This window comes from Anser anser (assembly GCF_964211835.1).
Source record: "Anser anser genome assembly, chromosome: 3".
Lineage (NCBI taxonomy): Eukaryota > Metazoa > Chordata > Aves > Anseriformes > Anatidae > Anser > Anser anser.
In genome coordinates, this window is record NC_139722.1 from 83,886,087 (window position 1) to 83,910,142 (window position 24,056).

Genomic DNA, 24,056 nt, shown 5'->3' on the forward strand with positions numbered 1-24,056 from the left:
TATTCCAAACATGGATCTTCCTAAGGCAAAGCTCTTAACTTTGCCAAAACACACAGTGTTTTTTGTGAGGCAGCCAAATGCCCCTTCAGATTACTAAGGATTATTTGCAATGTGGTTGTTCTTTGTTGGCTTTTTTATAAAACACTTTTTCCTAGTGAAGACAAGGTGGTAAGTTCCAAAGGGATAAAATGATCAAAGTGGCGCTCCTACTACACACTTCTACCACACACTTCTACGCCCATCCCTCTCAAAAATACACATCACAGAAAATCTCTCTGCAATGCTGTGACTATGATTAATTACTTAGTTCATATTATAACAGCCTTGGTGTTCCTAGTAACAGCCCAGGATGCTGCTGTGCTAGGGATACAAAAAAGGGAACAAAGTCCATGGAGTTTACTATCAGAGAACGCACTAAGAAATGAACAGGGATACTGAATCAAATCAGACAATAATGTCTAGTTTAATAGGTACTTACAATAATACCCCAGCAACCTGGCCATTTCCAAGCCTTTTGGGGCATCACAATAAAGGAGTTTTAGAGAAAGCCTCCATAGTCTCCTGAGGATCCTACCTTGGAGATGCTCTCAAGGATCAAGCATATCATTGTGTGAAATTTTGATGAATGCATGAAAGAGGATGGAGTGATACTTCTGCCATGACTGAGAGTTCATAAAGGTTCAGGAAAGTTAAGACCATGCTCTGTGTAAGGAAGAAAAAGAAATTCAGAAAAGATGCTCACATCTTTTTGTAACAGGATACAATAACAATTGCCACAGGATCTGTTTGAATGTGTATGACAATGCAGGTCTGACCTGAAGGAAAGCAAGAAAAAGGATGATGGACTAATTGGGAAGCAAGTTGAAGAAAAGCTGGACAGAAATTTAAATTCTTTGCTGAAACAGCAGTGAACTTATTTTAAAATAAGATAAACAAAATTTAGATATCAATAACACTGACATTTATTTTTGAACACAGATAAAGATCAAAGCAATAAGTGACATGTATGTTATGGACATCATGGCGAGATAGGTTGTTTCCCAGACTGACAAGGAAGCAGAAGTGGAGGAGTTTACAGGAGGCCTGTTTTAGCTAGATATCTAGCTCAACAGCCACAAAAAGCTCTCTTCAGTTCTGGCTGAAGAAGAAAGGTCTGTAATAGACATATTTGCAAATCTTTATGACAAAGATGAATGTGATTACATTTACAGATGAGAGCATCTGCTACAGGTGAATAAAAGAAGGAACTACAGTTCAACCCCTAAGAAACACAGCAAGATAGAGTGGAAAGAGGCATTGAAAGAATGATTAAGAATACAAGTGGGAAAAATTAGGAAAAACAGGGTCTGCTTCCCTGAAAACAGACAGAATTTCACAGAGAAAATGGGCAACAGTATCTAAGATAATCGCTATGCTACAGGAAATCAGAACAGAGGACTGGCTTTTTTACTTGACCAGAAAGCTGTCCACAGGAACTTTGCCATGAGCAGCTTCAACAACATGCAAGGAGCAGGAGCTGCACTGTGAAGTGCCCAGCGCCACACCACAACTTAAGCAGGGACAGGAAGCAACTCATACAGCCACATGGGTTGGGCTGTTAATGGACACAAATTCACAAAAAGATACTGGGATAGTGATCAAATGCTGAATATGAAGACATGCAGCCACCACCTGCCTGTGTGGGTTTCTGCAGTAAGTATGTATGAAGTCGGGTGATATGGCCCTATGCATACATACAAACCTCAGAGTTTGAAGTCAGGCAAGGCAGCCAGAATGCTTCTATTTTGTTAATGAACAGTTAAGAATTATTTGAATGCATACAGATTTCAGAGTGAATTCTGTCACCATCTTCTCATAATTAAAACACACCTCCCAGATTCAAGTGCAAATATCACCTCCTAAACTCAACTAAAAGACATTTCTGCACAGAACAAGCACTATCAATACAACTGTACAGGCATAAAAAATATTCAAGTTAATAGACTTACTTTAACATTAGCACTCTTGCTTCAAAAGGTCATCTTTTTCACTTAAACTCCTTCCAACATACATGCTGAGTGTCCACATGGTAAAAACTATATGATGGTATAAATGCAATACCTTAAACTTGAACCTCAATTTTTACATCTAGATAAGCCTTAAAGATGAAATATTTTCTTTGCCTTACACTGACAAAGGATCCACACACAAAGGGGAACTTATATTTTCTGAACAGGTCTATAATTTCTCCTTTTTATAAGAAATCATCTTCCCCCAGCTTTGAGTTAAAACCCTTAACTTAATCCTGTGCTGACTGCTTTCGGCCTTCTCATGCAAGGGCAGGTATATATTGCCAGACTTTACTCTCAGCAGAGTAACTGTGATCGGGAGCCCCATGCTTCAGAGGCCATTTCAAAAGTGAGATCAAAGCTCTCAAAGGCATCAGACCACTTTCTTTAAGCACCTGTAGCAGCCCACATAGTAAAAACACTTACTTAGGCAGCTTTCCTTGAGAATTAATGTTTTCAATGACAAAAGGAAATCCCTGAATGCTCTAAATGATCAAGGAACTCAGACCGAGGCTGGCTGACACACTAAAGTTTTGATCAAAGCAATCTGATTTTTGTGATGAAAATATCTCATGTTGTCAGATCTACTCCTGCCTTCATGCATGCACGTCCTTTGCAGCACCTGAACCCTAGACACCAGAGCTTTCAATCTGCAACAACTGAACAGCTGTATAAAGAGGTACCAAACAAAGCAATTGATCAAAGAATTTTTGCCCTGGTAGAATTTCTTTGATTTTGGCATTTCATTGCTGCCTTAAGACAGGATGGGGGGGGGGGGGGGGGGAAGTATCTCAAATTTTCATTAAATGAAAAGTCCTAGAAAAATTAAATACAGAACTGTTGAGTCATTCTGGATTTGCTTGAGATGCCGCAAAGCCAAACAGAACACGCAGTGACAATTTTCTTGGCACACCCTGTAAGCCTGTCCAAATTGTCACCAGCATTGTGAAGCAACATCTCTCCCCCTAGATTGTAATAAATAATGAAAAGACCAATGGACATTTTGCTATGAACGACTAAATATAAATCATAGCTCTAATGAGTAATAAGACAAATGTATGCACTATTATTTGACTTCACAGAACAAAGATGAACTAGTTTATGCCTGTCTACAGGAATTCTAAACATCAGAAAACCAAACCAAATGCACAACTTCAAAAACACCTACACAAAACAGGAAATTTATTAATAAAAGACTGAATTATAAATAATTTAATATTTCACAAAATATGTTTTTTCCCCTAATCTTTCTCAAAAAATTTCACTCAGAAAAGGTATAAATCCATCATGATTATCTATACAGAAAGACACATGCATTTTCTCAGTTTAAAGATATTCCGTTCAATCAGGAATGGGAAAGCAGTAAACCAGGGTGGAACACAGTAGGACTTTTCAAAATCTTTAGGCACCCATGTAGCTTAAAATCCAAGCCCAGATACTTTCAGTGGGGAGTTTAGCCTGTGCTTGCCAGGTAGACAACATAATTCTGGATTTTATTGTTAAAGGCTTAGAGCAAAGGGAAAGGTTCTTAAAAACTACCATAATGGTAGGGGGATGGATACACAAGACTGCAGAATGGATACAGCTGCAAACATCTTTGTTTTCTACCTTTCTGCATAGACAGCAGATGACCAGAACCACAAGACCTACTACTCTGGGAGCAAGAACCATATTCCTATTTTACCGTGACATTATTCGCATACAGCAAATGTCAAGACTGCACTTCAGATAGGAACTTCTCCCTTTGCTTGGGTCTTTTCAACACCAGGCCCATTACGTCAAGATAATTTCTAACATCCTGGCAGTTTATTGTAGGTTTTGTCTGTCAATATCCCAACTGATTTTTCAGCAGTGGTTGAACACAGCACAAGAACCCCTGTAGAACCACAAAGGCTGTTCTTACCAGTAAAGACTCTACTCAGCAGTAGTCAAAGGATGAAGCATGGCCCTAAAAGTTCATCTTTTTTGTAAAGTCTGCTTGCCTTACCCAGCCCTAAACTGATGTGCTAGCTCACCAAGCGGGCAATGATCCTGTCCAAAGCCACTGCCTGCTGTTTAAGTGGGTAGTATCAATACACAGACCATGAGGGGTTTTCACGGTCAAGACCAAACATTGCTTACAAATTTCAAATAAATATTTTCCCATTATTTTGGGAAGAGCTAAAGTTGCGAGTAAGAGGTAAGAACAGCTGCAAAAGAAATGCCATCACATTAAATATATTTTATTTTTGAGATAAAGTTCTCGTATCGATCAGATGCAGCTGCAAAAACATATGAGTGCTGCCTCCCAGAGTCCAGCTGCCTAGAAACGATTTTTTCTATTTTGCTGTGGAGCACTGATTCAGTGCCCAAGGAAGCAATCCTCAGCCGCAGCAAAACGATTACTGGATTCTCTGCCAACCCTTACACAGAGGGGGTCACACAGGGCCACCCCAGCTCCAGTTATACATAAACCCAGCCCTCTCTGTCGCCTGAACAGCTCTGCCACATAGCAGCTTCAAAATGGAGTTAAACCCATCCCTCTGGCTCACATGCACATGAATTCCTGCTCACACAAGCCCGTAATGGAAAACGCAGCTGCTAGGCCCACCAACTCCAAGACAGCTGTGCAGTCCCTGCCACCCACCACTCGTAGCGCACCCGGAGCAGCCCGGCGGTGGCACAGCCTCCGCAGCACCCTGGGAGGCTGGAGAGGAGAGGCACAGGAGTGTGGCACAGAGCTGCACTGGGAGGGTGGGCGGCTTTCACCCCCGGTCATCACCAGAGGCGATGATGCTGTTTCTATGCCCAACAACTCAGACCAGCACAGCACGCTTTGATCTAACTACTGAAATTAGCACACAACTGTACTTGTGCTCCAAAGCAAAAAACAAATGTTTAAGGAGTCCTGTTTAAAGTAATTTAGGTTCTAAATTTCTAGTGGTGGTTTGAGCACCAAGTCACTGTCTTATCCGCAACAGATCACTACTTTGCAACATTTACCCAATACCCATGCCAAGCATCTTTCCATCACAAAGGAACTCAAGAAATGCTTCTAAAAAAGCCAGATACAAATAGTCTGATTCTATGTTTTTCCAACCAAAAGAAAAACAAAACAACAACAAAAAAGCAACAAAAAAACACTACTCTTTTCCATACATGTTAATGAAGATGGTACATAGCCTTTAAATACTGAAATTGTTACCAGCGTAAGACCTTGTCAGTAAACAAACCATTTCTACCACTGAAAAAACTGGTTAACGGAGCAGCATTTCCCCCAGTAACTTCCATTGCCAAAGAAATACCTGCCTACGTTCACTACAGGAAGAAAGCACTTAAGTGTCGATATAAATGAGTGCATCTTTCACTTTCGCGTTGCTTTCAAGGCGACTCCTGCCAGGCGCTCTCTTCCTCTCCCTTTCACCACGAGAGGGAGGCACAGCATTGCTCGGGCCCCGTTCGCCACGAACGGAATAAATAGCAATCGCAGAAGTTAGTCATTATCTCACAACAACCACTTGAATTAACTCAATTAAGCTAAGCAAGAATGATCACGCTATATGCTAGCGAGTACTTAATAAAACAGATTTTTATACAAAAGCTTACATAATGTATACACTGCAAAATAGCCAATTTTAAAAGCAGCTACTCATGATACATATGTTAGTATTTGGTCTCCTACGTAACAAAATTAGCTGTGTTGATGTAATTCAGTTTTGTTTCCATGTGAAGTTACACGTAATATGATTTTCCTGTATTATAGAAGACATTTAATTCTGCTGCAGTACTCTGCCTAATGCCAGTCTCAAACTCGGATAGAAGAGGAAAAAAATGGCAAGAAGATCAAAGCTACTGCCATTAAGTTGAGACTGGTCTGAGAGAAGTGGAGAACAGGAGTAGAACAAGGAGAAATTCAGGGTTTGGTGTGACCTTAGAGCTACAACAGACGAGGGTTATGTGTCTGACTTCCACAATCACGACATTCTTACAAAGCTGCATTCAGAAAGCTGGTTCCTGATACAGAGATACATGCTTCAAAGGGATGGCTCTGGAAAACTCCAGAGGAAATAGAGGCACAGCAGGGTACTACTGAATGGTCATATGGACAAGAAAAGGCTCAGAAAGGCACTGGGTGACCAAGAGTCATCCAATAGCGACAACAGAGTACCTTACAGACATGGTGGCACAGTATGAAGCAACAGTGTTGGGAGAGTGCCAATTTCTTTTCCAGCATAACTAGCTCAATGACAGCTACAACCCACTTCAGAAATCAACATGCGAACCTCACAAACTGATCCTTGGGGAAGGAACTGGTCCTAAGAAAGAATTCAAAAGTAGCTGAACAGCTCCAGCATTTGTTCAGGCACCAGACACTAGCACACCAAATGAAGTAAGTGGCACTGATTAAACCCCCTCCAAATAAAAAGAGGCTATCAGCAAGAATAAAGCAAGCAAAAGACTGCCACAGATTTGTGAGAGCTTGAGAAGTCTAAGTGTACACTATATGCATCCCTAGCACAGAATGAGCAAGAAATGGACCTGCACAGTGCTGAATGACCTATATGAGATCAGGATTCCCTTTGCCATGGAACAGGAACAGCAAGGAATATCTTAATGTCAACACATACCTGGACTGCCATCCTATGAGCTGTCATTCTACCCAGCGTAAGCTCTGTAAGACAATCTAAGCAGATAAAGTTAGGAAACAGTCTTAGAGAATATGGAAATAAAATGCAGTGGGATTTGGCCCAGGAATGGACCCTACAGGGCAGTCATCTGAGGTGCACTAGGGGGTTATCAAAGAAGCCCTAGATATCACAGAACAGTCTCTATCCACCCATGCACAGTGAAAACAGAAGAGCAACAGAAAACAGATGCTATCAAGTAGTCATATGTGATCCTGCAGGTACATTACTGTCAATTCAAAAAGTCAAAGTGGGAAATACCCAGAAAGGACTGCGACAACAAATAAATTAAAATAAATAAATAAATAAATCAGTGTTAGAGCTGAGATTAACAAGGACACTTGAAACAGGAAAAGATAGCAGAGACAAATACTCCAATACTCCACAGGTTTTCTTGATGCTCTGAGAAAATGACTTTCTGAAAAAGTGATCAGAGGATTACCACAACTTTCACCAAAACAACAGACTGAAAGACCTGACTGCATCTTGGGAAGAGACACAGCAAGTGGTCAGACAGCTTAACAGAAACCATCTCTAGAAATGACAGCACATCTGAAAACCTCATGATAGTAGCAGATGATAATCTAGTCCCCTTGCAGCTAAGTGTACAAGGGAGTAGAACAGGGAAGAGTTGACTTTAGCAACAAGATCTTTGAGAGGCTTTTGGAAAAACTACACAAGCTTCTGAACTAAATTCTTTAACCAAAATCCTATCCATGTTGGAAAAAAAAAAAAAGAAAGAAAGAAAGAAAACTGAATTAAGGGATGGGCTGTTTTCCTAAAAGACAGATTGACAGCGCAGCTGAGGCTTTTCCCTAAACTAGTTGTGGGCAAATAAATTTTAGCAAGCTTAAAAAAAAAAAAAGAAAGAAAAAAGTCCATTCAAAGAAGTGGAGTATTCCTTGTCAAGCAGTGTGTGGTGCCTACGTATGGAAAAGTGAAGTCAAGAGTCTCATAATAAATTCTACAAATAGCTGGTTCAAAACAAACAAACAAAAAAATGAGTTGCCAAAAAAGAGAATGTTTTCTCACTCTGGAGATTGATAGTCAGAATTGCCAGTCCAGTGACCAAAAGACTCAAAGCACATATACATGAAAATTAGATTATCAATCTGCTGTTATACAGCTAAATTTGACCTAACAGGCACATAAAAGAAATATCTGGCAAGCTTGTCGCCACAGATTTGCAAGTACGCTTACATAATATATATTTATTATGTAGACTAAACAGAATATAAATAGTATATAAATTATACTTACATAAACTACTGTGATGTGATGATCCCAGCCAGCAAGCACCATACAGCCATTTACTCTCTTATCCCCCTCAGTGGGACAGGGGAGAGAATAGGAAGAGCAACGCACGGAAACCCACAGACTGAATATGAACAGCGTAACAGGCAAAGAGGAAAAAAAAAGAGCAAGCGACCCAAAGGACTCAACATCTCCCCCAAGCAGAATGATGCCCAGCAACAACTACCACAGAAGTCAACACCCCGTGTCCCCCACCCCACTTGTTGCTCTACACCTCCAGTTTGTATTGCTGAGTATAACACTGCATGGCATGGAATACCCTGCTGATCGATTTGGGTAAGCTGTCATGGCTGTATCCCCTCCTACCAACCTCTTGCCCACCCCAGCCAGCTCACTGTGGGTGGCAAGCGAGAAACAGAGACTTGGTGCTTTACAAGCATTGTTCAGCAAAAGCCAAAACATTAGTGCTTTATCAACACCGGCTTAACCACAGATCCACAACATGGCACCATTTGGTGCTGTGAAGCAGGCTGACTGCATCCCAGCTGGACCCTGTACATCTCTTCTACAACACAGGTGACTGTCATTTCAGGAGACATCAGGGCAGCAACCTGGGCAGCTTCCTGCACTTGCAAGGTCTTAACATGAGAGCATATTGCTATTTCCCCGAAGGCAACACAGAGCTGATGCTGACTCAAAAGACACCATGGAGAAATAAATGATCTAAAATCAGATACAACTTAACACATGGATATTCTCAGCTTTGCTCTTTGATGTTTCTAATGTTTGCCTGGAGTCAGCTGGTAAGATGACATCAATAGCTGTAAGATGGAAACAAGAGTGAGAAAGAGCTGATCAATAAAAAAAAAAAAACTTAACTTCTCCAATCATCTTCCAGATGAATGATGATCATCTGCTTGTAAGGCTGTGTTCTTCAGGCTAGCAGAAAGTGACTGGACAGTGGTACAGAGTACCAAATTTAAAAACACTGTATGATGAAGCATGAGGCAGAACAAGAATATACGACGCGCCTGGTGCATACAGTCATTATACTACACTGGCAGAGGAAGAAAGAAATAACAGGCATTTATAGTAATTTAGATTAATACTCACATTTTTGCAGAGTAGCTGAAAGCTACTGTTCAGAAATTTAATGTTGGGTAATGAATAACGTAATGAACTTATTACTGGTCAAGCTGAACTGAAGACACAGCATAAGTTCATTAATGATTTAATCATCTAATGATTTTAAGGTGTCTGAAGTTAGTCCCAGGGGTAATTAAGGCCTGGGTATCCTTCTAGGCCAAATACTTTGCTGGTTTAGCACATGCTGCTCCTTGTAATTTCAGCTGTGTTTCACTTGTTTATATGACTGAAAAATATGGCCTTGATGAGATTGTAGAATGCCAGTCTGACCTGTCAGGTAAAAAATTGCTTTTGAAAAACTAAGGGCTGATAAATATATGGAGAGAATCCCACATGCTATAGGGAAAAAAAAAAAAAAAAAAAGTCTTAAGTCTCTTACTCTCTTCCTTTGGGTAATGGCTCTTGGATGATTAAACTATTACCCCTCACATTAAAGAAGTCCCAATGCCATTTATTTACCTGCAAAATGCTAAGAACATGCTTTCCCAGGTGATGCACAAAACCCTGCAGAGCAGTGGCCAACTCTCTTATTCTGAAATTTTACAACTAAATCACACTACTGCTTTCCACTATTGACTCACAAATTTTGTGCATTCCTAAAGAGGCAGTTTAATTCTACAGTTAAAAAACACTGGACTTCAAAATGTAGGCAAAGGAAAAACAAATCTGAAGACACAGAAGAATGATTTGCCAAGTATTACCAAATATGTATCAGACATGTCAAATGCATACTTTTGCCAGATCAAGAGTCTTGACTGGAGCTAGGCAAAAGTAAACAATTTTAACCTGCATATAAAATTGGGGTCACAAAATAGCCCTAAAACAGAAAATTCACATCAGAAACTAAAAAATTCAGACAACTCACAAAAATTATGACTACTAAACATAAGAGTGCACTAAACAGCAAGAGTAGTATCCAACTGTGCTCTCTATGTTGTTTGTTGAATACTGCGATTTTCTTTTCAGCTTCATTATTTACAAGGATTACACATAACATTTCTGCAGCTAACAGAATAAAACTTGCTGAATATAAAAAGTAATTTCCTTAAGACAGTAACAGTCTTTGAATCTGCTATAAATAATTTGACCACTAACCGGAGACAAAGCCACAACATGTCAACATTGTTGGCATACTTTACAGGAACTATTCAAGAACATGAATTAGCCTAGACTGAGTTGCACACTTCTTTCTATGGATCTGAACATTTGATTTATTTATTATTTTATTTACCCTTTACAATTAGAGAAATTATGTTTGAATTATATTCTATTAATATCTGGAAATAGATAAAGAATGTCAGAGGTATCAACATCTTTCTCAAGGACTGCATTATCATGTTTTTCAGATATTTTATGCTTTCCAGACAAAAGACCGGAAGTCTCAAAACAGAGAAGTTGATTGCTTCATAAAAAGCAGTCTCAGAAAATGAAATCTTCAAAGCAGGTTTTTTATGTATATATATATTTATTTATATATTGGAGAGAGAGAGGTACCTTCTGACTACCTTCTAGTAGGCTATTTTCAAAGCTTTACTGAGCCCTCTGAGCAATGAAGAACCTCCACCTCAGTCTTGATTTAAGAAAAATATATACATATATATTTGTGTAGGAAAAAAACCAGCAGATTCTCCCCAACCCTGCACACCAAAGCTTCAACCCCATAAAGTGAATTTGTAAGATTATGTGAACATAAGGCCTACCTCATTTTTCTGAAGAGTATATTTTTTGGCTGTATGATGGATATGTCTAAATTAGTATTTTATCTTGCTTCAAGAATGTATTTTTGTAAATGTACAAGTCTCTTAACCATCTCAGTCTTACTGGGAGGTAAGGTGCCAACCCCCTTTCTGGATCCCAACAAGTAGGGAACAAACACTTTCAAGACAGGTTACTTTATTAATACTACAGAAAAAAAGTGACAGCAATTTATAAAATGCTGTATCTCTTCTGACACTGGGAACCCCGAGGTGATAGAGCTTCAGATTAAATTCTGATCAGGGTATTGCACACTGCACTGATGCCATCCGTGCTGAGGCTGACCCATACACTTACATTCCTGTAGTGTCTTGCTTACAATGCAGATTCACCTGTCACTCACAGCAATCAAGTCTGGAATACGGACTTGCTATTGAAGAGGACCTTGGCAGTTCCTAATATTCTTATCTCTTTAATAAGCTAACAGTTCCTGGGAACAGGTACATATAATATTTGCACACTGATTAAATGCACATCAAGTAACTAGCACTCATGCTTTACTCAAGATACATACACTTGTATTAGCTATCATGTGGAGCACCCACTCCATGTGCAATTCCTCTTGACCAACCACTACAATCCCAAATTAGGTTTGCTTCATGGAGTGATCCAGGAATATACAAACTAAACCCACAGATGTGTTTCAGAAGTGCAACTAATATTCAAAAACTGCTAATAGACATTCAGTCAACAGAACCAGACTAGAGCTATTCCTATCTAACCCTCCCGAATGTGTGCAGCACAGACACTCAGCCTTAGCACCAAATATTTTGCTCTGCAAATCTGCTTCTATTGCTCTGGAATATTTGTTGTTGTAGACACAGTCTGTGCAAGTGCCAGGGACAGCTGAAAACTGGGGCCAGGGTGTCTCATCTCACAGACACTTACAATAAAAAAGACAAGTCAAAAAATATAGTGGCTAGGACACCAAGCTGGGAGTCAGAGAACTAATTTCAATACAAGCCCAACAAACTACACAAGATAAATTGCCGTTCGGTGCTTTTATTTCAACTCCTTAGCCTTCACAACAAGACCTGTCTCTCACTGCATTTGGACGCTGCACAGCCCAACAGGCCCTAACACTGGTGGAGAACGCAAATAACTATTATTATACAGTATGCTCTTAAAAATATACAGGCAACCTCCAACTTTTTCTACATTCTCTCAGACAAGTAATTTAATTTCTGTGGGATTAGGAGACATCCATACTGTGTTCACAAAGTATGACTGAGTCACACAGAGAGCCCAGAACCTGACCAACTCGGACCCTATAATCCACGAAGCCAGTCCAAGTCTCTGAACGCTTATTTATGACGTAGCCCCATAGCCAAGTCTCTGCATTTTTATTGCTCCCAGAACTGCAATATTGACAGTAGATGCCTACATGGCTTCAAGGGTAGAGCGGGTTCACCATATATTGACGACTCAGTTTGAACCAAAACCACATTTTAAATTGGACAAAAAAAAACACAAAATGACCTCACCAGAATAAGCAGATGTGCCAATGCTATACTTCACATCTTCCAACCACGCATATCAAATATTATATAAAGTGGCTATTGCTGTCTCCTGAGACAATGGAGAAAAAGATAAAGATTCTTAGTGTGTAGATAAAATGAATTATCCAAAGCAGCTTTTTTAAATTCTCTTTCTATCCAGAAGACATGGTTTACATACTTTTCTGCATATGTTTGTAACATTATCCTTTGGACGTTTGTCACAGCAGGACCAAATCTGTAACAATGTAAGCAACTGTTAAAGTCTGTATTGTACACACATATATTTTACATGCACTAAAAAAGGTATGAGAACAACTTAATTAGGGGAAGAAAAATGAAGATTGTAACCTGAAGTAATCTGAAGGTATTACTAAATGAGAAAATAATGGCAGTTTTTGTTTTAACCTGTATTTGTGCCTGTACACAAATAGAAATCAAATAGCTATTTCCTAAGGAAAACAAAGAAACAAAAAAAATGGAATAACAACATAAGTTGAAAACAAACCTTTCTGTAGCAGAAGTTCGATGAGTCGGAATAGAAAATAATGAGATATACTTCGTAAGCAAGGCATAGCTGTTACAATCTATCATCCTTAACAGTCAATCATTCTATGAACTACTGCATTCATACATTTTTTTAAACTAATCTGTACCTTAGACAAATGCAATTACTGATAAATAACTACATCTATATTTTACCAAAAAAAAAAGATGCTTTTTGAGCACTTTCCTGAAAAACGCTGGCACAATGACTCTGACATCTGAAAACCAGAAATAATGGAATTATCTGGCTGAAGATTAGGAGTGCAGTGATCACAATGGTATAGTAAATGTAGTCTGATTTATACCGTCCCTCACCTACTGCCTATTTGGCAGCACTCCAAATCTATAGGCACTGAAGTCATTGGGATCCCAGATGACAAGCAGTGCAGAGCCTCAACAGATTCTAAATCATCTGGTGAGCTCTAGATAGGTGGTAGGAAGAGACAGTAGGATGGCAGGACGATTAATCTTTGCCACTTTTTTTTTTTTTTTTTTTTAAATCGTGAACTTTCTTTCTTCAGCATGCACGCTCACAGAAGTGTTAAGGTACTTAAAACTATGAGCCCTACTTGCATCAAAATGTGTTTTTGATGGACAGAAGATAACATTCATTTTCTGCAAAAACATCATGTAATTATGTGATGTTTCTGGTTTACAGCCCTAAGTAAAGCATGACTGCCTGTTACTACAGTTTTTCTTTTCGCTAGAGGAAAAAAAAAGGGTACACTGTAAATATATGGTTACCCATTCATTTTTAAATTGAACAAACAAACAAAAAACACCCACACCCCAAACCTTCAAGTAACTGTAATACAATCTTACTATCCACTTATAAAAAAATGGTCTCAAAATTATGTCATGCTAACTAACAAGTCAAACCTGCTGAATACACTCATAAATGAAGCACAGCCTAAAGCCCTCAAAACAAGGGCTTCACAGTAATCAGCACTGCATAAACCATCAGCATTTCTTCCTGCAGAGCTTAACACTGAGAATTTTAAGGCCTTGATCACAAGTTCATTGGAACCACTGAAGAATTTTCAATGGTTTTGGATTATGTCCCAGAGAAATAAACAGGCACGAGAAGACAGGAAGGTAAGACAAGTTAGCAGAAAAACACATTAACAGTGAGGGTAAGCTTACTTTCTGTTATGAAAAACAATTTGCACACCTGCTTTATTTCAAAATCCTAATGCAATTATACAGCAGGCTACATTTCTGTAGGAGAGGCCGCACTTTCTTTGAAGTGAAATTCTTTAACCTATTTCAAGATGGAACAGTAGAAACAAGCATTTTAAAAATAAAGTATTAATATCCCACATGGACTGGGTAAATTTGTAAACAAAGAATATTATTTAATTGCTTTTAAACAAACCATAATGAAAAAGACTAGCTAAAATAGTCATAATTCTGGAAAGTGAAAATGCAAGACAGTATAGTAAGCTCTATATATTTTCATACCAGCAGCCGCTATTTTCATTTTTTGTCCTGATGCTTAAAAAGAAACTTCATCTGCAGTTATGTGTTACACTTAAGTTACAGTTAAAACAGCCCAGGGGCATAAGCATGGATTATGCGACTCTTAATGACCTTCCAGTCCTGTTTTTCATGATTTACTTAAGAGAACGATGTATTTTGTGGGCATTCTTCCAGTGATCCAATTATGAAACATATACTGTTTTAAGAACTGATAGTGAGCATATGCAAGTATATATATACACTATCTTATTATACCATTTTTCTTTATCACATTGCCCAGCAAAGCAACCTTGGCGTTCTGAGAAAAAGTAGTATAAAATACACGTATTACACTTATTTTTGTGCCGTAATCTTTCACCACTGCAATAGCTATTAGTTAACAGGTGTCTGTGTCACATTGTTTGCATATGCAGGCTATAATTTCATGAAAATGGTATTTTATAAAGTTACATAGAAATGTAACCAAAGGTGTTAATAATTATCTGTCAAAGGCTGCCTGTTGGTTTAAATAATTACTCCAGTTACTTGTGAAAAATGAAATGAGGTGGTAATTTGTTTTTATAGATTTACTCAAGCATAAACATGGTTTTGTACTTGGTCTTTCACAGGCCTTGATGTGCTCAGCTCACTGAATATATTATTTAATACATACCATAAGCACAAGTCCCATTTTACATAGGAGGCAGAGAGGCACACGGAACCCATGGGCAGCGACTGCACCAGCCCCTCAGCACAGAGCCAGTCCGCTTCAGCACGCTCCCTGTTCTCACAGTGCCAGCTTTCTCAGGCTAGCAGACCGCTTTCCCTTCACTGTGTGCTGATAAGATAAATACTTCCCAACCCAGCAGAGCATCTTTGAGTTGTACATGAATGTTTTTAGGGGATGGAAGCAGCCAAATGACACAAGACTGAAATTCCCCACATAAGCTGGCCTCAAACTTACTACACAGATTTTTCATACATTAGTGTTAAAAATATCCTGCTCAGTGTAACAGTACACAGAAGCGTATGACAGCTATTGAATGAAATGAAGTATGCGTACTCCAGGTGAAAAAGCAGTTGACTTTGGGAAAGTTGGGAAGACAGCAACAGAGAGTAGGCTGGAGCATGATAAAAAGGATATCATTCCATAGATGAGGGGAAGAGTGGCTATTGTCTACCTCGACTTCAGTAAGGCTTTTGACCCTCATAGTGGTGTTGAGGTATGGGCTGGATGAATAGACAGGGAGGTGGACTGAAAACCAACTAAGGGCCAGGCCCAGAGGGTGGTGATCAGTGGCACAAAGCCTTGTTGGTGACCAGTAACTGGTGGTGTACCACAGGGGTCAATACTGGGTCCAGTCCTGCACCCAAGCTCCTGCACCCAAAGAACAACCCCATGCACCAGCAGATGCTGGGGCCACCCAGCTGGAAAGCAGCCTGGCAGAAAAGGACCTGCATGTCTTGGGGGACACCAAGTTGAACATGAGCCAGTAGTGTGCCCTTGCCACAAAGAAAGGTAATGTTATCCTGGGCTGCATTAGACAAAGTATAGCCAGCAGATTGAAGGAGGTGATTTTCCCCTGTACTCAGCACCGGTGAGGCCACATGTGGAGTACTGGGTGTAATTCTAGACTCCTCTGTACACGAGACACATGGACATATTGGAGAGAATCCAATGAAGGGCCACAAAGATGATTAAGAGACTGGAGCATGAGGCAGCGTGTATAAACTGGACCACAGGAGGCTCCATCTGAACACCAGGAAGCACTTCTGTCCTGTGCAGGTGACTGAGCAGTGTGAGGCTGTGGAGTCTCCCTCCTTGGAGATCTTCAAAAGCCAGGACATGGGCCTGGGCAGGCTGCTCTAAGGGCCCTGCTTGAGCAGGGGGGTTGGATGAGGTGCCCCTGCCAGCCTAATCACTTCTGTGATTCTGTGAAGGCACAGCAATGAGTTCACCTGCAGGAGCTCTTTTCCCAAACCTGCCTTGAGCTTCTTTCCTCCCCCAGCCCCAACGTTCTAGCTTTCCCTAATGCTGTTTTTCTTGTTCAGGTATTTCTGTGGAAAATGTCTAGCAAAAGTGAGTATATTTTACGCTGTATATTTTGAGTGCACAAGCTACGTACAAAGCTTTGACGATGTTTTGTTTTCCCCATATGGTTTTAAGATATAGAACAGTTCTGAGGTTAGCCTTTTTCCTCCCTCTCAAGTGCAAGAAAGAAAAATTACGATGCATCTGTTTTTTCAGTTTCTGGAGGATTCTATATCTTTTAAAAAACAGGATGAAATTGCTCTTAATAGTTACAGCCAACAGATCAGGCTGGCTGAACTTACCATTTTTCATTTCTACATAATCTTTTCCATTCAATACTATGAAGACGATACATCATGGAAGCATTTTTCAGAACATTCACTGTGGCAGCAGATTCATGTTTCTTAACATAATTATTTTATTCCACCGTCTCCAATAAGACCTTGCATTGTTTTTCCAATATTTGAGGATAAGTCTCCTAATTTGCTCTAAGCAGCTATGGCCACCCAGAATATACAAAGAACAAAAAAATGCTATAAAAGTTATTGCAATGTATGTGTCTTGTGTCTGTTTTAATAAGTGCACCGCATAGAGGAGCCAAATAAGCACTTTCTGTGGGAAATGAAGTGACGGGTCAGCAACATCAGGAATCTGTATTACTAATACAAGGTTAATCCAATAAGTCCAGTAACACATACATCTTGAAGTTTCACCCTTTCTTTGAATAAAGAATAGCTAAATTGGTATGTTAGGAGACTGAAGACAAAAAAAAAATCTGAAGATGAAGTCAAATTAAGGTTCTCTAAAGATTTTATTACTAATTGTTCAAATTAATACTGTCTTTCAAAACAAACAAACAAAAAACACAGGACTCAAGTGCTCTTGATCCCACGTTCTGCAAGAAAGCAAGGAGACATCTTCTAAATCCAAGAACAAGTTGGAGCCTTACCTAGGAAGCAGCAGGCTGGTCTATAGAAATAATCTAGTCTCATTGTTTTGGGCAATATTGTCTATGTAATGCTTTTGAATTGGATGAATAGAATTTTACTTTCCGAAAGATAGCTGGATAATGGTTAATGCTGACATTCACACTAAACAAACTTACATATAATTTAAGCAATCTATAGTAATAGAAACAAATATAATTGTGTATTGCAATAGCCTGCAACCTTGGACCCCAGGCACCTACGCTGAAAGAGACAGAGACCTAGAAAGAATAAGAGGCCATTATGAAGCCAAATGCATTCCTCAAGACGCTATTTTGCTATATTTCAACCGACTCAAGAGTATAGCAGCCACTAAAAAAGGGAAGTTTCTGATCAGCTCCCCTCCCCTTCTCACATTCCTACTCTTTCCTCTACATTAAATTTGGCTCACTGTGCAGCAGCATTTCCAAATCAGCCCATTTATCTGAAAGAAAGTCAGTGATTCTGTTTGGGAGGACAGGTAATTCAGCAAGTTGATCAGCTCAGCCTCTGGCCACATGATTACAAGCAGCAAACAAGAAAAAGTGGCAGACTATATAACTCTGAAAGCTGGGGATTGTTTCTCAATATCAACCTGCCACTGGACTAGATGAGACATGCATAGAATTGCATATAAAGTTGTCATTGTACCATCTACTCTGAAAAGCTGATATGAAAAATCTTATATTACCTGAAGTATTCATATGGCTCACAACTTGTCTATAGGTAGGCTTTATCAGCTACGCTGGACACATCCTCACAACCCTTATAAAAAGCTGAGTAATGCTCTTAGCCCATTACATATGCAGTGATACCTACCCATTGCAGCAAGGGTATGACATCTTGCCCAAGGTCATATGGAAAACACAAAGCCTGATTTCACTTGATCTTTAAATCAAGTAGTAAGTCACTGTCCTGAGATCTCATTCCCTGCCTATGCCCTAAACACATCTTTAGGTTATGCCAACTTTTGGAGACCCAGTTTAGAAATCAAATATAAGCACAAAATGAAATTAAAATTTGACAGCATTTCCTTTGCTCAGCTCAGCTCTACCACTCTTTGAAAGAGTAGCCATTTTCCTGGAGCTGGGTAAACTTCAAGGAAATTAAGCCAAGCTAACTTTGCAACAGAAGAAACTTCTGGCAGATAAAGAAACAGTCAACATCTTGAGACTGAAAGTAGCACTGCTATTGTTAGATACTCTTATCTCTACTACAAAAAAAAAAAAATAGCTTCAAGTACAGCCTAAAGTCTCTCCATCAGAGTAACAGACAAACTGCAGGCAGTTTATCTTGGAGTCAACCTGTGAAGGCAACAGCCAGATGCAGTAAAGGGCAGCTACAAGGGAGGTATTTACACCCACCTTCTTCTCTAGTACTAACCTGACTAACACGATTGCCTTCTGTGTGAGATGACTAGCTCTGTGCAAAAGAGGAGAGCAGACTACATTGCATATCTTGACAACAACAAGGTTTCTTGACCGTCTCCCATATAACCCTTACAGACAAATAGGTAAAATGTGCACTGGATAAGCAAAAACTATTTAATTTTCATAGTCTTGGCTTCAAATCCTCAGGAAAGTATTCCACTGTCAATGTAGTTTCTCTTTGCCAAGCAGTATAAAACCTGCTTGAATCTTTACACAAATCGATTGCAAATTTATCTGGAATAAAAAATGCAAAAAAAAATTAAAAAACCACCTGCATCTCAGAATAAGTACATTAAAACAAATCAGGCAAGCCTGTTACATATCAAAATCAACATTAAAAAAAATATTTTTTACCTCTGTTTTTGGGTGACATCCACAGATACAGACATTTGGAGTGGGCTTTGTTTGTTTGTTTGCTTTAAAAAACTCACTTCAGGAATATTTGTGCAAGCGTACATTTGCAAAGGTGTTTGTCAAAGGTATTAGTATAGCAATCTAGAAATCACTGGTGTGACTTCCCTCCAAATAGCATACATTTAAAAAAAAAAAAAGATGAAGAGACAGCATTATTCCTGTCCAGTTATACAGTGATTTGCAAATAAAAAAGAATTTAAAAACAATAAAAATTACCAATTTGTCAGCTCAAGTGAGGCTGCATTACAACTTTGACAAAATTCAATCACAATTAGAATACATCCAGCTTTTCAAAAGCAAGAGTGGCCCCTGTATTTAGACTAAACACTTTGTATTCGCTTTTGGGGTCTGCGTAGCTTCCATAATCCTTGCTTAAATCTAACAGAAGCTAGTTAAATGAGCCAATGACTCCACATGTTCCAGGCAGAAATTGTAGTCAGTGGTTCAAATATGCCTTAATTTATTACACTTAAAAAGTACAACAAAACCGCATAAACATTCTTGTACCTCCTGTACCACATTTGGCCAGTTTGTGGATACTGATGACGGAGCTTTGTTTCAGCCAGAGCTTTCAGGTGAATCACTGTCCACTCTTTAAAGTGAATATGCCAAAAACAGAAAAAGCAAATACCAAAAACAATAACAAAAAAGAACACAAGCATATTTCTAATTACCAAATTCTAACCCAAAACTCAAAGCAGATGTGTGGGGGAAAAAAAAATAAATAAATAAATTTAGGTCCTATCATATTTCAGGGCAGTTTCTTTCCTCAGATTTCACACTTCAGCCCGACAGCTTGCAAAGACTGAGTTGGGCAATCCCATGTTTTCCTCCCTGAAAACATGAGATTTTTTCATGTTTTAGGAGCTTCTATCTTTCTACCATCACCCTACTACAAACAGCTCCTCTGCTTCTTTCAGCCATCTTCCAGACTACATTTTTCTTCAAGCTCCCCCACTCCTCTTTCTCTTCTTGTCCCCACCTCTACCCTAAAAGCTTCTCCAGGCTTCATGGCTCAGTTGCTCTCAAAGCAAAGCAGCCAAGACAATATAATATGACTGCTTTCAGTCTGCTGCCAAGACTTTAAAGGCAAAAACAACTCAATGCCTGGTAAACAAGCAATAAATACAAATAAACAAACCAATCAGTTACGGTACGAATCTCACCAGCCAAAAGCATACACATATATATACACTTAATTAAAGTTAATTAAGTAGAGCTAAAACAACCTACTATATATCCAATATAACTCACAACAGAGAGCCTGCTATCAGTGGTTATGTTGGTTTTAAATTACATAATCATCATGTTGTCTCTAACTAGACATACAATTGTTATCTGGAATGATATTTTGGGAAGGTGTTTCAGTCATGATGGCCATAATCAAGTGCCCATCAGTAGCTGGTTCCTCATCATGCTATTCCGCTCGAGTTGGAACTCCTGTGCTCAGAGCCTGAAGAAATTAGCCAGATGTTATCAAAAATTAATGATGTCCAGAAATATACTGAGAACACTGAATACCAAACAGACTCATAAAGTGAATAAACAAAGCAACAACTATTCGTAAAATTTCTTATGAAAAATGTTCAACTGCTAACTATTGAAAAAAACAAACATTTTAAAAATCACAAATAGCTGGTGGGGAAAGACTTCTCAAAAAAGAAATCATAGAAAGCAATGGCTCATCTACAGTCCAAACATGAAGGAATCCTGGTGTCTTTCAAAAATTCTACCACCACCACAACCCTTACATAAAGAATGTATTTAAAAACAACAAGACAACACGCACACAAATCCACAATATACAGTGGTAACCTAAGAGCAAAACCACGAAAATTTAAAAGACTTCAGGTGTTTCTTATGCATTCTGGCTTGTAAATCAGAAAGTATTAATACACAGTGCTGCTCCCATAACAAGAGCACTTCTATACCTGCTTCAAACTCCTCCCTAGATCAGAGAAAATCCCATTTGTTACCTGCACAACCTAACTTCAGAAGACGCACTGTTATCTATTTCTGAAAAATAAAAAGCTCGTAATCTCTTTGGAGACAGATTCCATAATACCGAGAAACAGCTTTCTCATTCCTTTCAAGGCACAATGGTACAGCTGCTTGTATTCCTGCATAATGAAGACATCCAAGTGCTCATTTAATTTAAGGAGGAGATTCTGAAAGAACTCACTGTTGGTTGGCATGACAGTGACAATGGTGGCAAAGACTTAGTGTAATCATTGCCTTTCAAATTATTAGATCTATAGACAGCCTTAGCGAGGTTGTCACATAATTCAAACCTTCCATTTTCATTGTAAATTCAGGGTTTTCAGAAGTACATACTCCAGATTTATAAGCTTACATCACTTTAGATCTTCAGAAAGTGTTATCCTGCCAGTACAGAAGTTAGATATAAACCTTCGAAGAGAACACGATTCTGCAAATCCTAAGCATATTGCACTCTTCATACCTTCTCTGGGAGTTCCACATACAAGACCCACCACAGGACGGAGCATGCTGTGGATTAGGAAATAGGGCTGTGGATTTCCCAGAGGAATTCAGGAGGATTAGGCAGTGGGGCTTGGACTAGGGAATTAAATAAAAATCAAGCACTGTGGAAGAACTGATGAGACAAAATTATAGAAAAAGAAAAACCAAAGGTCTTGGTTTGGGTAGGTAAATCCACTCTTGGAGAAGTAAAAAGGGAAGCAGCTGTGCAGCGTGACAGATTTTTAAAACTGGATAAGCAGCAACAATTACTTAAAGCCAGACAGAATGCCTGGAATAGCCGCAACACAGACAAGCTTCACAAATTAAAAAAGTATATATTTTTTTAAAGAATTTAAATTTCCAGAAGTCTGAGGTTTAACTGTCATGTGGTTGCAGAAAGAAACTGATTTAGGCTAACACACATTGAGACCATGTGCCACACAGCCAGAGAGCACAGGCTGGCACGTTCCAGCTTTCTGCAGGAGTTGGATGCAACCAAACAACGAGAACAAAACTCAGAACAATACGGCATAAAATGGGATAAAGCAACACAAAAGACTAGGTGCTATCTGCCTGCCACATGCCCAAGAGGGAATTGAGAGCAAACTCTGCAGAGACAACAGCTTACATTGACAAAGGAAATTGCATTGTTTAAAAGGGTAGCATTTTCAAAAACACTTAAATGATTGTTTCTTGCTATACCCAAAGGAATTGCTGTTGTTATTCAAACAACAAATCATACCCACTATAAGAGCCTGAAAGAGCATTTGGTGTATCGATGATCTTTTTATGCTTATAGCATCCCAAATAGGCACCAGCCTTCAGCATCGCACATTTGGTGTAAGTCTCATTCTACAAATATATCACTCCAAACAAAGTTTAAAATTGAAAATCATTTTTAAATTGTTGGACTTTCATTCATTGATGTTCTTTTATGTTTGCTTAAGCCATTCATTTTTAGATTGTGTTTCCTTCGAATCACCTTATCAGCTGCACCAACCACAGTGACTGTAATCTCTATTCACATAACGTAAAGATGCATCTTCTTGGGGATTTAAAAATCACAGATACAATAGAGGAAGCACAGGAAATACTTCATCACGTTGTTTTTAGCAGCACTTAGGCACAGGACTGTATGCTTGACTGCAAATGACTTTTTACCTAGCAAACAGAAGTTGACTGTTCACAAAACACGCTGATTTTCCATGAAGAAGAGATACATGGATAAATAGCACAGTTTAGCAATACTTTAAACTACGACTGAAGCCATCTCTAAATGATGGGAAGGATAAGCTTGCTATCCTACCAGAATTTACCATTATGTATCCTGTTGAAAAACTAGGTAAACTGCTTTTTCTGTAAGTCATCAAAAGATCACAAAGGTCAGTAAAAGTTCAATGAATGCTAATAATGAAGGCACGCCAGACACACTATACTACAGGCCATAAACCAGTTTCTTAATTTAGGAAGAAGTTACTTGACATGCTGGTTTAGAAAAAGAAAGGAACAAGCATGATGGCTACGCCAGCCAAGCCATTTGCTGAAAACCTTTGAAGCACTGTATTCCAGAAGATAACAGTGAACGAGCACCACAGGGTCACAAAAGCACATCAACTTCCATTTATAAAGGCAGAAAATGACAACCCATCATACTGCACAGGCACGCAGGGCTGTTCAGGTACTAGAGTAAACCTATAGATCTTCAACCCTACCTTATTCCATTCTACTCATCTTCCCAACCCAATTATATCGTCACTGCCCGTGAAGTGGCTCACCACAGGCCAGCTTCTGCCAGCAGCCACAAGAAAACCATGGGAAAGATGCTATTGCAGAATTTCTATAGGTTCTCTGTTCACTTTTGTGTGTGTGTGCGCGCGCGTTTGCGTGTGTGTGTTCCACAAATAAAACTTTCTAGATGATCATGGATCTTCCCCAGATAAAAAAAACACGTGGAAGTAGCAGAACTTGACAAGAGTCTTCATCTTTGTGGTAGCTACCAGTTACATCTACAAACATTCCTCTATTTGCTTACCTCATTCATTTTCCAGAAGACAGGGTTTTTTAATTATCATTAAAGCAGGTGCATATTTCCACATAAATAAGCACAAAACAGATGATTCCTGCTATCATTAAATTGAGATCATATTTCAGTTTAGATTTGTGTGTGTTTTTGTTTGTTTGTTTTAAGCATGATGGGCATTTTTTCACCCACACTTTCCCATTAGAAACAGAAGCATTGTAATGGGGAGCACAGATATCATTTCACAAGTAGCCTTGTTTTTCTTAGTCTTCCTTAGGTATTCATTCATTATTCTTTACAGCCAATTGAAAGTTTTAAATGCACCCAACTTCCTTCTGTACTCCCCA

At 39.0% G+C, this 24,056-nt stretch overlaps 1 protein-coding gene across 21 annotated transcripts in view; it reads right to left on the minus strand.

The window, feature by feature from the left end:
- PLD5 (phospholipase D family member 5) overlaps window positions 1–24,056 on the minus strand; it is a 180,048-nt gene that overhangs the window by 141,601 nt on the left and 14,391 nt on the right. For 2 of the 21 annotated variants that reach the window (XM_083830293.1, XM_083830299.1), the window contains exon 1: window positions 575–702. The exons of 12 other annotated variants lie outside the window; for them this stretch is intronic. The gene's annotated coding sequence lies outside the window, so the exon portion shown is untranslated. Of the gene's footprint in view, window positions 1–574; window positions 6,623–6,655; window positions 6,712–7,972; window positions 8,759–12,351; window positions 12,580–24,056 lie in introns of those variants that run through there. 7 more of the 21 variants (XM_083830296.1, XM_083830316.1, XM_083830294.1 and 4 more) reach the window with 7 other exon arrangements.